This window comes from Podarcis melisellensis (assembly GCF_964234715.1).
Source record: "Podarcis melisellensis genome assembly, chromosome: 1".
Lineage (NCBI taxonomy): Eukaryota > Metazoa > Chordata > Lepidosauria > Squamata > Lacertidae > Podarcis > Podarcis melisellensis.
Window position 1 is genome coordinate 121,428,010 of NC_138528.1, and position 16,390 is coordinate 121,444,399.

The window sequence follows — 16,390 nt, forward strand, 5'->3', positions numbered from 1 at the left end:
TTGTGTTTGGAAACGTACTGGGAGCCAATGTAGGTCTTTCAAGACTGGTGTTATGTAGTCATATGTCTTTATGATTTGCTGTCCAAAACTGCAGTTGGCTAGAGTAACAAGCCTTTCTCTGCTTCCAAGTGAAACAGCTACTATTGTTTTGAAAATTACAGGCAAATGATATACGTAACAGCAATGTAATGGCATGTACCTATAAAGCATCAAAGAGCCAGGGGAGCTATGATATTGTACAGAAAGGTGAAGCCTAGGTAGCTGAAATGGGTGTGATTACCTTTGCACACCATAACATTAGGCTCAATTCCAAAAAACAGCACCAGAACAAAAGCACCACCTTGGCTATTGGGTGTCAGGAGCATGGAGATGATGGACAGATGGCAGGTAGGATGAGTAAAGGAAATAAGGGAAAGCCTTAGAGCCAGTTGGCTGCCAAAATCCATAGTTAAAGGTAATTTAAAAGCCATTGTCAAGATTCACATACTATTGCCCCATTGCAAAAAATAAAAATAAGAATAAAAACAGGAGGGTTGGGTGGAGTAAAATGTTTTATGGTATTGTGACTTGCCGTTATTTTTATTGATTAAAGTTTAGCTATCCTTTTCCCCCCTCATTCATTTTTTATTTATCTATTTATTTTATTGGGTTTTATAAACAAGAATAATGCTATACAAACAAGTATATCATGTTTTCTCATGTCGTTCGTATATCAGAAATATAGCGTAATAATGTTTACTTATTCTTCATTGCAATTTATAAGTGTAAACTGTTATTTGCTGATATTTAATTTTACTGGTAACTGTTGTATTCTAATGGATTCTAATGTAATGTTGCTTTATTTGATGTGTTGTTTATTTTAAAGTTATTGTGACTTTTTTTGTATTGGATCAGATTGTTGTTATTAATGTCTGGCATTTTATTATATTTTTATATGTGTTAGAAGCTGCCCAGAGTGGTTGGAGCAATCCAGCCTGATAGGTGGGGTATAAATAATAAAATTATCATTTATTGTTATTAAGGGAGTGCCTGTTTATACTTCCCCCACAGCACCAGTGGTGCACCACTATTTGGGTTCACCAAGAGAGGAAGTAACCATGCGATCCACATCTTAAGAGCTTCCATGTTAACAATTTGATGGGGGCTCACCAGCAGGAAGCATCAAACTCATGACACATTGGTAATTTATGAATTGGCCTTCAGTTTTTCTGTTTGATTGCTTAGAACCTTTCCAGTCACCGATCTTGCTAAAGAAAGAGCCTCCGCTTATTTTCTCTTATCATAAAACCAAATCATAAAACCATATAGAACAGTTACACAAGGCCTGCCAGAATAGTTCACAAAAGAGGTGATTTGGGGACATCCTTTTTAAATTCTGTGTAATTGGATAGCCACTTGTTGACGTATTAGAAATCTTTGCTAAATGCAGCAAAGAGTAGGAAGGTTGTGTGTGTGTTATTGTTAAAGGTGCTTCATCTGAGCATTGGTCTGATTCCGATTCATTGGTTCAGAAAGTCTCTGTCCCTCATGCAAACTTCATTCGTCTTTTTTAGATTTTCACCATTAAAAAGGGGGAAAATGAAATCTCAAACACGGATGTTGCACTTTGTAACTCTTCACAGCAAGGAGTATATAATTAAACAGGGGATATTCAAAGGCATTGCATGTCATCAGACTTCAAAGAGAGAGAAACATATTTTGCATCATTAGACTCACAGTTGTTTGTCATTTCAAATGCCAGTGAGATAGGAGTGCAGTTTGCATCAGATTATAAACATTTCCCTCATACGTCTAAAATGCATTATGAAAAACCCAAGTGATGTGTATCTCTTTGATTGTTTAGCTTAATACCTGTGAAATCAGAAATAATTTGGGACTAATTGTAGAACTGAAGAGTTCTGTTTGTCTTCTGGCACAGGAAACACCAGCAGTAAAACTCAATGGTTTTAGAGCAGCTAGTCCATACAGAAGGGCAGTTTATATAACAGCAAAATTAGTGTGTGAATATTGCCTTATTGTGATGGATTGTTGGAGGAATCAATGAAAAGGCCCTTGACAATGGATACCAGAGGGACAGAGCAGAGAGTCTTTCCAAAATATCTCAAAACCTAGGCAGATTTCTGCAGGAGAAGGCAATTGTAGCTTTCCGTGGTGTGGAAGAGCCTGAGGCCATCAGTGTGTTGCTCATCATCAATCTCCTTCACTGCATAAGTCATTGTGTCATGCTGTGATGTAAATTAATGACTGTATTATCCATGTAAGGCATTTGGAAGCTTCTATGCCTGAAAAGTAAGTCCCACGGAAACCTATGAATGAAACTCATTGAGTGAAACCTCTTAAGTCTCTTATCTGATTCACTGGAATCACTGCCATGTTGGACTCTCAAAATCTAGTTTAACTTTATTTATTCATTTATTGGATTTCTGAGTCACCGCATAGCTGGAGATCTAAAGCATAAGATCAAACAAATTAGATGGAACAATTACAGCTATCTTCTTTAATCCACCAGCAAGTTTGGCTGAGCTCTCCTCCGAACATCCAAGAATATTCAATCATGAATATGGATGGGGTCTAAGGACTTGGGTCAGGGAGATGGTCGTTTTTCAAATGAGCTTCCAAGGATGTGGCTGGGTTGACATTGTGGGGACAAACAGCATTCCAGATGTCGTTTCATACATAAACAAGTTATGCATTGGCTGTTAGCATGGTGCCCTCTGCTAAAGAAACCTTAAATATGGTTTGGAGAACAAGTTCAACTCAAGTATGTGATCAGCATGGTAAACAGAATCCGTGCTGGAGGTCTATGAAGTGTCAGGCTTTCAATGTTGCTTCATGGTGTGCAGGCAAATAGGCTGAGTCTTGTGCTCAGTTGTGCTGCCATAAAACTGAAGTGAATCATCTGTCTTCATGATAGCAATTAACGCTGTCTGTTCACGAAGACATGATCTGATGACTGCAGCCATTCTGGGGGGGGGGCAGGGGGAGTGCCAGTGTTGGTGTCATGAAAAGCTTGATTTCATTTGGGTTTCCTCATGTGACTGTCACCTCAGTCCTATATATAGAAGGAAGCAAAGGTCAAAAGGCCTCCATTCAAATAAATGTGCTTAGAATCACATCCCCAAGGCCCAGGGTAACCAGCCAGTGAAATGTCTAAACTGCATTTGCTCTTAGGAAGAGTGAAGTGTGGTTTGTCTCCCCTTCAAATAACCACCTTTTGAAAAATAAAATTCACCCATCTTCCAGAATTTGCAACAAGATGTAAAGCTGGCATCATTGTGAACAGAATTGACTATTAGATGGAGAACACAAGGAAGGAGATCATATTCATGCACAATCTACATGGGAAGCAATTTGAGCAAAGTGGTTCTTGTGTGCTTAGGATCAATTTAAGCTTGTTAACAGAAAACCCCTTTGGTTGCTGGAGTGGTGACATCGACCAGAGCTAGAGATAAGCAAAAGGCCCATGTCTTAAACAACAACTTTGGCTTCCCTTGGAATCATGTTGATGTTTCAGTTGATGGTTGGGAGGCAATTTCAAAATGCACCTCAAAGTTGAATTTAGATGAAGCCTGTTGGCCTTCTTGGGGTGTATGGACTCACCCCACTGTTAAGAACGCACACCCAGATGTTTGACTGCAGGAGAAACCCCTACAATGTAATTCGAATTCCCATTTGGATGAAATGTTGGTAGCAGCTCTAGCCAATGCTGTTTGGAAAATTAAGATTACCATGGTACCTCTGGTTATGAACTTAACTTGTTCCGGAGGTCTGTACTTAACCTGAAACCATTCTTAACCTGAGGTACCACTTTAGCTAATGGGGCCTCCTGCTGCCACCAGGCCGCCGGCACACGATTTCCATTCTCATTCCTGAGGTAAAGTTCTTAACCCGAGGTACTACTTCCAGATTAGCGAAGTCTGTAACCCGAAGTGTTTGTACCCTGAGGTGTTTGTAAGCCGAGGTATACCTGTATCAAAAAGAGGAGGCCACCCAGAGGATGTGCAACAAAAACAACTTTAACATGGTGGGAGAAGTGATGCAATGGTCTGCTGCGTGCAACAGAGAATAGAAGTTAAAGAGCACAGTGCCTGAGAGCTGTCTCAGACAGTTCATAGTATGGCAAGCCAGGAGAGCCAACACAACAGAAAATGCATCAAGAGTTTCCCATTGGCTGGTATTCCATGCAATGTCTGATTTCTGCAGCAGCTGTGCTACTCTGGCAACACCAACATGGGCCTTGGTCTTACTTCAGAATTCTTACAACAGAACCAGCATGCCTTGGGTTAGCTAATCAACAGCTGACTGATGATAGCTATTCCCTCCCACCAGTGAGAACTGTTGTTCTGTGAGGGGAACCAGGGTTCACTAACTAAGAATTGGAATTTAGGAAGCTGTCATATACCAGGTCGGATTATTTGACCAACCATCCCAGGATATTCACTTTGACTGAAATCATCTCTCCAAGGTCTCCAGGCTGAGGTTGTATAAATATATATATATATTAAAAAATCAGCTGCTGCTGAGATTGCCATGGACTGAATCCTGTAATTTCTACATGCAAAACACGGGCTCTGTGAAAGAGCTCTGATCCCTCTCCTTCACCAGACCAAAATTTCCAGGCTGCTTTGAGAGAAACAGTAGGTGGAATTCCATGGAGCTGTTGATCAGGGCAAGCAATTCTACTTGCTGGACAAAAGTTATCTTTCCTCCCTGCTCCCTGCACTCTTATAGGCACTCTCTCAAAAATTCCAGAGTGGATTTGGGGCTGGGGGTTGCAGAGGGCATGCAGGAGAAGCGGGGGAAGCCCTACTGCATTTGCAGGAAACCTTGCACTTGCTTCTACATCATGGAAAGGAATAGCTGAATCTGGCCCATTGACAAATAAATTAGCATAATATTTGCACAGATTTGTTGTGGAACTATACAGTAAGCTCTCTTCCCACATTCCCTCCAATAGGGGCAGATAACAACAGTGCAGTTTAACTTTCCTTTCCTTTGTCCCATAACTAAAATACGCTGGCCTTTTAAAGAAACCGTATCAGTGGTTGATTATTATTATTTTCTTCAAAGAGCTGAGACAAAATACTTGGCAGTCCACAGGTGCAAAGCATGAAATATTACCACTGCCATGATCAAAGCAGAAAATGCCTTCATTTCATTGTTAAACTAGATGAGAAAAGGTGTACGTATGCATATGTATTGCAAGTGCTTAGCAAAGCAGTGGCATCAAGGAGGTGAATGAGGAGCACAGCGTTGCCATGAATCTGAATGAACTGGCTCGCCTGTTAGCTCATCTCTGGAACAGCGTTGAGCCTTTTTTGTATTGTGTTCTTTGTGCAAAGCCTTCTATCTTTGAACACATTGACATTTCTTCTCTGGTCAGACGATGACTCAGAGCACTTAGACATTCCACTTATAATGTGAGCCACCAGTTCTGCTACCACAGGGGTCACAGCAAAGAATAGATTGCTGCGAATTTCACCCACTGAAGGTCATTTCATTCAGAAATGGGGAAAGTGGTTGCCAAAGGGTAATCCCATCTCATTTTATCAGTCAGCTGGCTGATGAGTTCAAACAGTGACATTAAAAGGCATTGCCACAGGATGGCTGCAAAACAGCCATGCTACAGGAATGCCCAGGACACTAGTTCCGTAGACTCACACTGAAAGAAAACAGGAATAAAATATTGTGAGTTTCCTATAGTGTTTGCGGCATATTTTCAGAAGACGTCCAATGAACAGAAAGCACCAAAGTGTACAGCTTGCCCCTGTTCCTTTCATTATAAAATAGTTGCTGTTGTGTCAGCTGCAGGTTACATTATGTTACAGTAGCGGGCAACTGTTTTGATTTGTTTGCTTGCTTGCTTGCTTGAAGACAGTAAGAAAAGCACACTTTTTAAACACAATCCCTTGTGTCTTCCTCCTTTCTTCTGCTGCACCTTCTTCCTCAAGTTGCCTGAAGGAATCTGGGAAATAGTAATATAATTATTTATTATTTATACCCTGCTCATCTGGCTGGATTTCCCCAGGCACCCTGCGTAGCTCCCAACAGAATATTAAAAACACAATAAAACATCAAGCATTAAAAACTATCCTAATAATAATAATAATAATAATAATAATAATAATAATAATAAAAAAAATTATTATTTATACCCCGCCCATCTGGCAGGGCTTCCCCAGCCACTCTGGGCGGCTTCCAAAAATATATTAAAATACTGTGATACATCAAACATTAAAAGCTTCCCTAAACAGGACTGCCTTCAGATGTCTTCTAAAAGTCAGGTAGTTGTTTATTTCCTTGACATCAGATGGAAGGGCATTCCACAGGGTGGGCGCCACTACCGAGAAGGCCCTCTGCCTGGTTCCCTGTAACCTCACTTCTCGCAGATGATAGCCAAATATCTCAAGGGCTGTCACATGGAAGAGGGAACAAGCTTGTTTTCTGCTGCTTTGGAGGGTAGGACTTGAGCCAATGGCTTCAAGTTACAAGAAAGGAGATTTCAACTAAACATTCAGAAAAAAAACTTTCTGACAGGAAGAGCTGTTTGACAGTGGAATAGTCACCCAAAGGAGGTTGTAGACTCTCCTTCTTTGAAGGTTTTTAAGCAGAGGCTGGATGGCCATTTGGCATGGATGAGATTGCTGCATTGTAGGGGGTTGGAGTACGACAAGGCTGTATATTGTCTCCCTGCTTATTTAACTTATATGCAGAATTCATCATGCGAAAGGCTGGGCTGGATGAATCCCAAGCCAGAATTAAGATCGCCGGAAGAAATATCAAGAACCTCAGATATGCAGATGACACAACATTGATGGCAGAAAGTGAGGAGGAATTAAAGAACCTTTTAATGAGGGTGAAAGAGGAGAGCGCAAAATATGGTTTGAAGCTCAACATCAAAAAAAACGAAGATCATGGCCGCTGGTCCCATCACCTCCTGGCAAATAGAAGGATATATAATGGAGGCAGTGAGAGATTTTACTTTCTTGGGCTCCATGATCAGCCCTGAGTGCTCACTGGAAGGACAGGTCCTGAAGCTGAGACTCCAATACTTTGGCCACCTCATGAGGAGAGAAGACTCCCTGGAAAAGAACCTGATGTTGGGAAAGATGGAGGGCACAAGGAGAAGGGGATGACAGAGGATGAGATGGTTGGACAGTGTTCTCGAAGCTACCAGCATGAGTTTGACCAAACTTCAGGAGGCAGTGGAAGACAGGAGTGCCTGGCGTGCTCTGGTCCATGGGGTCACGAAGAGTCGGACACGACTAAATGACTCAACAACAACAACAGGGGGTTGGACTAGATCAGGCTTCCTCAAACTCAGCCTTCCAGATGTTTTTTGCCTACAACTCCCATGATCCCTAGCTAGCAGGACCAGTGATCAAGGATGATGGGAACTGTAGTCCAAAAACATCTGTTGGGCCGAGTTTGAGGAAGCCTGGACTAGATGATCCTTGGAGTCCCTTCTAACTCTACAGCTCAATGATTCTATGGGAGGCTTGAGCGTTCTTGAGTGGTTTAGTCATGCTTGACCACATGACCTGGAAAACCGTCTGTGGACAAACGCCAGCTCCCTCAGCCTGAAAGCGAGACGCACGCCCCAACCCCATAGTCGCCCTTGAAGGGACTTACCGTAACCATCCAGGGGTCCTTTACCTTTTTACCTTTTTAATCTTCACACATCTCATCTGCTGTATACCTAGTTTATGGTAGGGATATTTTTGTAAGCATACATCTGTTGATCTAGCCCCACACCGATGACATTTGCTTCTTAATTGGGAAACGTGTAAAGAAAAATCCCAAGTGTGTGGATAACAACATCATACAATTTAATGAGCGTGGGAGATTAGGAATGCAGCAACTTCAGAAAAGAAGCTGGATTCTTAAGATGTTGTGACTGGAGGTGCATTCCTGTCAGGGATTTGCACTGCCACTTTTGCTCGCAGCCAGGAATGGATTTTCTGCAAAGAAACACAGAACCGGTTTCATCTGTCTCTTCAAACATCCTTTTCAGGCACTCAAAACCAGGAAATCACAAGGGGAGATGGTGCAATGCAACCAGATGCATAAAGAAAACCGCGTTGCTTCCTCCATCTTCTCTTGATGACTTCAGCACTAGGGGGCCTGAGGAAGGTTACAATACAGAATCCGCAAAAGAATTAAAATAATTCCGACGACGGCTTCTGTGCAACATTTGGAGACTTAATGCAGACCTTTATTTAAATCTGTCCAGCAGAAAGGGGATATGTAAGCTTTCTCGGCACCCTATTGCACAACTTGTTTATGTCAGGCATCTGGATGAAGTAATATGGGAAGGAAACACTGTTTAATTGATGGGGATAAAATATTTATTTTAGAGGTGTGCATTAACCACCTGATTTGCTTTGTACCCTGTTTGGTGATTGAGATAAAAAGTCTGTCTTGCTCCAAGGTATTTCACAAGGTCTGATTCATTTCTCCACCCCTTCATTATTGGGATTAAAAACCCAAAAACAGAACAGCTATAATCTCCCTACCTTTTGATAGAAATAGCTGGATAAATACCAGTTTAGATGCATATCAGTCCAGCCAAATGAGATGCAGACCAGTCCAGAAGCTGTTGTTCTGGGCACCTTTAAAGTCTGGTTGTTGTTGTTTTTTAAGGGAAGACCTACAAGCTCCTTATTTTAGAGTGCAACTGAATGAAATTTGCAAGGATGTTCACCCCTTCTCTAAGCAGTTGGTTTGAAAATGGCAGGCATGAGAGAGATGCTCTTATAAACTGCCAAATAACAGATAAATAGGTCCAGGGGCTTTTTTGCTAGCTAGTTTTAAAATGGATTTTTGGGGTGAGAAAAACTAAAAGGGATTCTTTTTCTGGGTAAAATCATTCCCTCTGGTTACAAGACTGGCATGTCAGTCACAAAGGAGATCTCTCTCTGCCCCACCTACACTACAATACTTGCTCTCTCTTCCTCCATCACCTAATCACAACATAATAGTGAGCTTAGAGATATTATCTTTGCTTTCAGCAAACACTCATTTGATGCAGTGGCATAGCGTGGGGGGTGCAGGGGTGCCGGCCGCACCGGGCGCAACATCTGGGAGTTAGGGTTAGGGGGCGCAAATCCACGGGTTAGGGGGCGCAAATTACTTGCCTTGCCCTGGGTGCTGACATCCCACACTACGCTACTGATTTGATGTCTGAGTTGTGTCATACAGATCCTGCTTCCCCTCCACTCCCAAACCCCTCTGACGCACTTTGCTTCACATCAGAATTTGGGATTCATCCAAATCGTATGCACACCCCTTATATATCTCTCTTCATTTCACTTATTGAAAAATATTTCCTGTTTTGACTGCTCTTTGGGTTTAGCTTAGCAGTACATCAACCCAGCACCAGATTAGGACCTTTAGAGGCCTTAAGCATGTAGATATAATACTGTATTGGCCTGAATATAAGCCACACTCGAATATAAGCCGCACCTTTAAAATTCGGGGGGGGGGGGGAGAGAAAGACATTACCCAAATATAAGCTGCTCCCTTAAAATTCTGCAGGCACTCACATCCGCTCTGTTTTACCGTATGCCTGCTTCAGCAGTGATATCAAAAAAGCCAATTTTTGTTAGGTCACAAATTTAAGCCACACTTTAACTTTTCACAGTTGGAATTTGAGGGGGGGAAGTGAGGCTTATATTCTGGCCAATACAATAGATGGGTCACCAAAATTTTTTAAAATTCAAAATATAAACAAAATGCCTTATATGTGTAACAGAAAATTGCATACAAGAATGTCCATATGAGAATAAATTAAAACTAAAATGCTGGTGAATTTTCATGATGACTTTTTTAAAAAAAACAAAACAAACAAACAAATACACAAACCAATTTGGAAATGAGGAGAACTGAATTTGGAAATGAGGAGAAATGAGGAGAATCCTGGAAAAATGGGAAATGGAAAGAAACCCAATTTGGCATATCCACCCATCTCAACTCACAGATAGAGGCCCTTAGGAATCCATATAGCCAGCGCCGCACCTATGAGCACCTTTTACACATCACAGTAAGTCACGGTGACTATGCCCATCTGGGCCACATTGTTCTTCCTTGCTATTGCTGGAAGGAAAACAAACCATGATCCTTGGACTTAGGGTTAAGTCCAAACCAGGACTGTGGTTTGTTTTGCTCCCAAGAAACCACCACCTGTAGCCATAATCCCCATTAGAGGCACAGTACTAAGAAGGGTTTATTTCCTCTTCTGCATATCTGTGTAAAATATCTTATTCCCCACCCCATCCCCATCTTAGCACAGTTTACTGAATCAAAGCAAAGGAGCCTACGAGCAAAGACAGAAAATATTACAAAAGCCTTTTATATGCAAAAACCTTTCAGCATGATTGAAGGCTTAAAATAAATTAGGGCTATCTTAGCTTCAAAATGCTGTTTCTTGGGTATTAATAGTGCTTTTTAAACTTTCTTTTTAAAAAGAAGACTTCCCTTTGTCATTGTTGAAGGATCTTTTTATGAAGTTAGATATTATTAGTATTTCACTAAATTTCCATAACACTCCCCTTCTTCCTCCTCTCCCCGAATGGGGAATTAATATGAAAGTAATATTCCAAATTGAAACCGCCCAGCAAAATTAGCTGGGGAACATGTACAGAAATTGTTTGTTGTGGAGTTGCTGGTGTTCTTTACATCTGAGATAACTTCATGGAAAAGCTTCCTTCTAACTCCAGTAGTTCAACCTTTAGAAACTTGAGGTCCTTTTCCTATATATTGATGGAAGGAATTAGCGGTGTGGTCTAAACCACTGAGTGTCACGGTCCGGGTTACAGGCAGTCGGAGTCCTGGCTTGGTATGTTGGGACTGGGGTAGAGGCCAGGAAACAGGAATCAGAAGTCCAGGGTCAGCAGTCCAGGGGTCAGGAAGCCATGGGTCCGAGGGTCAGGATACCAGGACTCAGGAATCCAAATCACAGCTAGGTGGGTAGCATGTTGCTGTGGCAAAGAGCCAGAGGGAAATATTGTCTTATATACCCCTCCCAGCCCTTGCCACCAGGTGCTACGAGTCTTCTGTCAAGCCTCACCTGTGTGGTCGCACCTTGCCCTTCCAGGCCAAACTCAGGAAGGCCCCAGTCCTGCGAGGCCATACCTGTCACAGGGCCTGGCTTCGGCATGCACTCCTGACACTGAGCCTCTTGGGCTTGCCAATCGAAAGGTTGGTGGTTCAAATCCCCACGACGGCGTGAACTCCCATTGCTCTGTCCCAACTCCTGCCAACCTAGCAGTTTGAAAGCATGCCAGTGCAAGTAGATAAATAGGTACCGCTGTGGCGGGAAAGTAAACAGCGTTTCCGTGTGCTATGGTTTCTGTCACGGTGTCCCGTTGCACCAGAAGCGGTTTAGTCATGCTGGCCACATGACCTAGAAAGCTATCCATGGGCAAACACCAGCTCCCTGAAAGTGAGATGAGTACCGCAACCCAATAGTTGCCTTTGACGGTTCTTAACTGGCCAGAGGTCCTTTACCTTTACGTTACCTTACTATTGGCACGTTCTGTTTCCTTTAAAAACATTTGTTCTCTCATTTGTGGAAATGCATATTTAGCCCAGCAAACTCAGGCCTAGTTCTCACTCTGGTGGCATTCTTGAATTTGGGCCATGACCACACTTCAGACTGTAGGTGAGGGCTCATTTAACACCCTCCCAGACCAAAAGACAAAAACTTTCAAATAGAAAAGAATATGGATGGAATTCAGTGTTGTTGTAGGATAAATGTTCCGTCTGTTCAAACATTGCTGCTTGCCAAGCAGAACAATCCCCGATCCTCCCTCGATCTCCTCCTGCATGCTGTTTTGGGGGGTTATCTCCCTTTGGCACCTGTTGGCCTTAATGAAGAACTAAATTGCACTCCTGTATTTGTGATTTCTCCATGGAACTTTGGATTATCCGCTCACCTCTTTCAGGTTCTGTTGTTTGTTTGCCGGCTTAAGCATTGTGGTTGCATTATCTTGCTTTTCAGTTGTACATCAGTATTTATCGAGGCGCCTTTGTTGAATTCGGAACCAAAGCAGATAGGTGGATTGGCTTGAGTCCACCTAGGGATGGAGGAGGCGTGGTGCATTATTGGAAAGTAAACTAAATTTCTGTGTGCTTTGCTCTCTGTAAACCAGAGAGAGAGTCTCTGGATTGTTGTATAGTTTGAGAGACTGAACCGGTATAGAATAAGACCCTATCTAGATGAGATGTGGGGAGAGGGTGGTTCCGCTTCTGTGTGATGATGTATTGCCCTAGATAAGTGGTTCCCAACCTTTTTTTGGCTATGCCTCACCTAAGCATTTCTAAAATCCTAATACCCCCTTCCCCCGTGACATATAATTCTTATTATATGTGGTACTTTCGTACTCGAACGCCTTGGTTCCCAAAAACTGAAAACCCAGAAGTAAGTGTTCCAGTTTTCTAATGTTTTTTGGAAGCCAAACGTCCGATGCAGCTGTCGGCTATTGTTTCCAGGCGCCTGCACCAATCAGAAGCTGTGCCTTGGTTTTTGAACATTTCGGAAGTCAAACCGACTTCCTGAACGGATCAAATTTGGCACCTTTGTTTTTGCTATTTATTTTGCGTTTTTGCTTTTGAGGCTTTTATTGTTGTTAATTTGTTTTTGTAACTGTGTGGAACCCAGTTCAGTTACTGATTGATTGATTGATTGATTGATTGCGTGACTGTGGAAGTGGATAAAAGCCCCACATCCAAACAATGACTATCATCATTGCAGGTAAGAATTATATATATATATAATTCTACAATACTGTCTTTCTTACTATTTATTTATTTATTTATTTATTTATTTTTACAATATTCTACAATACTGCCTTATTTATTTTATAGTACAGTACATTGATTGTCGCTTTCATTTTATGGATCAATGGTCTCGTTAGATCAGTCATGTCCAAAGTCGGAAGGTCTAATCCTGCCCACCTGCTGTTTTAATCCTGCCCCTGCAGCAGTTTATTTCCTGGAACAAAATCCTAAAACAAAGTCAGCAACTTCAAACGTAAAGTTATTATTCTCATTTGCAATGGTTTCTTTCAATATTTTGCTTAGTTGCCCTTGATTATTTAAGACAGGCTGTATGCCAGCAAGTGATTCCTTTGGTAATGTGAAGTGGCAAAGAATTGGTTTAAATAAATATATGATTAAATCATTTCTCCACCCATGTGCTTTCCCATAAAATACTCTGTCTTCCCAAAGCAAGTAGCTGCTTGGACAGTTGCAAACGTAGGATTTCCTGAACACCGATAAGATGGGTGGTGCATTTATGAGAAAGATGGAGATTGATGTTTTCATAACAGCGGAGTCACATCTGCTACGAACCACTGGGCAATTATTGAAACAGTAATTTTTGAGAAACCTTCCCAAAGCTTAAGCCAAGAAAAGCACTGTAGAAATATTTGGGAGGTTTCACATTCTCTCTCTCTCTCTCTATATATATATACATACACAGATAAATGGGTGTCTGAGTGGTAATAAATTAAGATATATGTATTTGCAGAGCTGTGATAATTGGCAAGCAATTATATCTTCAAAGATGCAGATGCAAATGGATTCCTCACTCCCAAAGACTAAAGACTCAGGGGATGCTTGATTTTCTTTAGAAAAAAAATGTGTTGCAAATAGGCAATGAATTATCCAATTGAAGGTGAGCATGTCTTGCATATATTAACCTCAGATGAAAATGTATTCATCAAGCCAAGAAGTCGTAGGTTGCATGTGAAAATAATGGGAACATACAAATATTCCCCGTAGGGGGAACTAAGTTGGAACTTAGAATTGCTTCTACGTGGCTGAAGAATGGTGCAGTTGTCGGAATTTTTGAAATAAGCTTTCTGTACCAGCCGGTCACGTCAAGTGATAAGTACACTCAGCTGCACATTTTTAGACGGCAGTCTGAGCTAGAGAGCCAAGACACTACAAAAACAAATGTCTTTGCATTTTTTCATACATGTCCTTTGCTGCCAGAGTCTAAATCTCCACCTCCAAGACACTCTTGTAGGACTATGGGCAGACCCTAATAATAATAATAATGGTAATAATAATAATAATAATAATAATAATAATAATAATAATAATAATAATTTATTTGTACCCCATCTATCTGGCTGGGTTTCCCCAGCCACTCTGGGCAGCTTCTAACAAAGATTAAAAATACATTAAAATGTCACACATGAAAAAATTCCCTGAACAGGGCAGCCTTCAGATGTCTTCTAAATGTTAGGTAGTTGTTTATCTCTTTGGAATCTGATGGGAGGGTGTTCCACAGGGCGGGCGCCACTACCGAGAAGGCCCTCTGTCTGGTTCCCTGTACCCTCACTTCCCGCAGTGAGGGAAGCGCCAGAAGGCCCTCGCCGCTGGACCTCAGCATCCGGGCAGAATGATGGGGGTGGAGACGCTCCTTCAGGTATACTGGGCCGAGGCCGTTTAGCGCTTTAAAGGTCAACACCAACACTGCTCCCACTTTCTGCTGTTCTTTGAAGAAGTCCTGATCTTATAAGGTTGTCTTGCACATTAATGAACTTATGGCATTGAGCTAAGCAGAAAAAAATGCACCTTCTTCCAGCAAACTCTGGTTTCAGCGATCACAGAATTGAGCCGGAAGAAATATGCAAAGTGTTAGCGCTTTAGTGACTAAAGAAAATGGAAGAAGGGAGGTGTCTTATTCATCTCATGCACTGAGGCATAATTATCTAATATAATAAGTGGGGTGGGGGAAGCAATAGCAATTCTTTCCTCGTGTTTGTGATATGGCAAGCATCTGCAAGCTGTATTGGTTCCATAAAACAAAACCACATTAATGAAGATAGGAGCTGAATTATTGGTCACGGCAGCATTGTGATAAAGCTAAGTAAAGTGGCAATTCCACCGGCTCATAAATGCTAATAATGTTTCCTAAGGCTTTTTGTTCTCTTAAAAGTGCAGAAGTAACCATTTTGTTTGATTCTTTTCCATTCATTCCCGCCTCCCCCGAATGTGTGTAAACTCAACAGATTAAAGGCTTTCCATATTTCCTTGGTCTCTGTCCTCGAATCAGAAAGTAGAAGGACTGAAATGTATAATAAATTTCCCTGGAAATGTGGAACAGCTTAAAGATGTGCCAGTTCTGGAATTGCATTTTCTCAAAGTTCTAACATGGAGAAATGGGAAATGAAATGTGTTGAATGTGAAATTACAGGGCAGAGCACACAGTTTTCAGGACAACTGCTCTTGCACAACAGATTTTAAAAGTTTAGGGCATGACCTAAGTCCTGCCATAGCACAGGCATGGCAAACACACATTTCTAGCTACCTATCTCACCAAGGATCCAGAACTGATTGTGTCTACCTGCCATATATCCTGGAGAGGTTTGGAAAAAAGATTCTTACTCACTTGTAGCAGAGTTACTCTTGATGGAGATTACTATCAAACACATTAAAACTTTGTTAGATTTTTTCATCTGACCTCATCTACCATTAAACAAACATTCCTCACTAAAATACTTAGGCTAGAATAAATCACAGACACTTAGCTTTGCAAGTAAGTGAATGTTTTACTCGGATTTTTCCAGAAGTTACATCAGACAAGTCTCCATTCCCTGGCAGTAAAACAAAGAAGAAGAAAAGGTTCCAAATGATTTTAAAAGAAAATAATTTGGTTTCCTTACAAAAAAAGGGTCATGCAATCTTTCCATTAGCAAAGATGCAGGCTGTAAAATTTCATTTTGGAGAAATTCAGTTCACTTGCAGGGAGCCATGGCAGCATGGCTCCTTCTTTGATTGTTCCAGGAAGCATAAATAGAAAAAGACTAGGAAGGGGAGAGCAGGGGCTGCCAAGAGCCTGGTAAGCCAAACCCACTTGCAACCTGAGCCGGGCCCTGTTAACTCTATCATGCATGCAAGTGTGAATCAGTAGCTTTTTTTTTTTTAACACCAACATATACACATGTCTCATGTGTACCAAGGTATATGTTCTGCTAAGGCACATGAGGCCACCACCGTGAGGAGGCTAAGCAAGTCTGGATCTGGTGAGAGCCTGGTTGGGTGACTTCCTGAGAACTGCCATCTTGGGTAATAAAATAAATAAATATATTTGCAGGTATGTCAGAAAACAGTGCTACATGGCAAACATGTTCCCAGTTCCTTGTGTCATAAAGGAATATCTGATAAGAAGCCAACTTTAGCGGAAACTACTTGCTATAAGTACATCCAGTAGCAAGCAAACATTTCTCCCCATATAATCTCAAAATTGTTGAGTTTGCTGGAATAAATTCATGAGTAAACTTTTATTTTTTGTGAACCTGACACAGTTCAATGACATGCTGTGCTACCAGCACACTGATTTCTTGGTAAAGGCACACATTTTAATTTCAAGCAGTAC